This window comes from Dipodomys spectabilis, unplaced genomic scaffold (assembly GCF_019054845.1).
Source record: "Dipodomys spectabilis isolate Male_0828 unplaced genomic scaffold, ASM1905484v1 ptg000303l, whole genome shotgun sequence".
NCBI lineage: Eukaryota > Metazoa > Chordata > Mammalia > Rodentia > Heteromyidae > Dipodomys > Dipodomys spectabilis.
This window is the reverse complement of record NW_024870980.1, coordinates 2,049,711-2,051,547: the sequence shown is the minus strand read 5'-3', so window position 1 is coordinate 2,051,547 and position 1,837 is coordinate 2,049,711.

Genomic DNA, 1,837 nt, shown 5'->3' with positions numbered 1-1,837 from the left:
ATTAAAACTTTTAAACTCAAATTTTTTCTTAATGCAAGAATTACAATCACCATCACTCTACCAAAAAGTTAAACTTAACACATTTATGACTTTTAAAAACATATCCCCATTATAAAACATCATACAAAGCAAGTCACATTATACAAAAACATTTTTTAACCCTCTTTTTAAGTCCAAGGGGCAGTTTTAGCAATACTAATCAGATCATCACATCACTAATTTTTACCATCATGTTTCTAGTATTTATCTGTAGAGAAAAAGGACAGAACAAAGCTGGGCCACTTGGCCCTTCCTGTGGAATTGGCACGCACCTAATCTCTCTCTTTAGGGTTAGATGAACTGCGTTTGTGCCAGCTTGTCCTCTTTCATCATGTGTGGACCCCTCCCATGGCCCGTCCCACCATGTATGACCAGCTGAACTGCACTTTTACCTTTTTACCCCTTACCCCTAAAGATAGGTCTTTGGTTGGCTTTTAAGTTTTTTCCTTTTCTTATCTCTTGGTTTTTGAATGAAAATACACAGTTTTAGACAGAACAGGTAATGTCTTTGACAGTGTTAAACAAACTTTTGTATTTAAACTTTTAATATTTATCCCCAAATTTTAGCCAAAGGAACTAAATTTTAAACAGTCAATGCATTTTTGTTAAGCCAGATAACTTGAGTACAGTGAAAACAGCCTTATGCATTTTAAAATACCAGATTTTTTTTTATTTTTAAGTTGAAGTATCCTTAAAAAGTCATTTAAAACAATGTGAAAATTCTTTAAAACTTTTGGTAATGTCCAAACCTCATAACCTTTTAAATTTTAAACTTAAACTCACCCAATTGTTACAGCATGCTGATAATTTTTATCTTGAACATGTTCACAAACACATACAAAACACACACAGATCTTAAAGCGTGCAAAACTCAAAATCAGTTGTACATACACTTAAAACTGGTACCAATTCTAAAACAGAACTACACAAGACAACAACCAAAGGCTGAGTTGGGGGCTAATGAGCCCCCAGTTTATCCCTACCTCAGAAAACATAACAGAAAACACACTGAAGTAAACCAGACAGACAAGTGGCCACAAAGACAAAATCAGATCTCAGTGAATGGGGCGACATCTCACCACCATTCACAAGTGGGACTCAAACCCACTTACCAGGGGACTCAGACCCCCTCTACTCACCACAGGAGGATTTTTCTTTTAGATTCCTGCAAACGTTGACCCAGGGGCCTTCCAAGGTGGAGGAGAATTCCCAGTCATCTTGGGGCAAGAGAAAGAAGTCCCTAGTGGCCGTCCCCTCAGACTGACTGGTTCTCCCCCGTACTCAGACCCCCTGGGCCTAGGCCTGAGGCTAAGATCTTGCTGGTTTCACTTGCAGGTGGTCAGTGGCAGTTTTATCTGGCTGCGAGTTTTCCCTGCCGGCCCTTTTAAGTTATTGTTAGATCCTCCAGGTTTTTTCATCCCCCCCACTCCCCTACTTCTGGATCCAGAGAGGGTGGAAGAGGTGGCAGGGAAGAGTAGAAAGGGGGGTCAGTTTAAAGTGTAAGTAAAAAAGAAGGAGCTAGAGAGAAGCAGATATTGAGGGGGTGTTAGCCAGTCTACTCCAGGCTCTCAGCATCAGGATGAATCTGAGAGAAGAAACATTCCAAGAATTCCAAAATACATACATACAAATATTGAGAAAAAACACATTTACAGCATGCGCATTGTAGACTGTCAGACAGAAAGTGCCGGACTATAGACGGGCCCAAATGTCCACAATAGTGGATAGTTTACCCTGATGGGGATCCGGGGGATGTGTCCCACCGGCCCAGTTGGCTGTCTTATAGCACGTCTGCCAA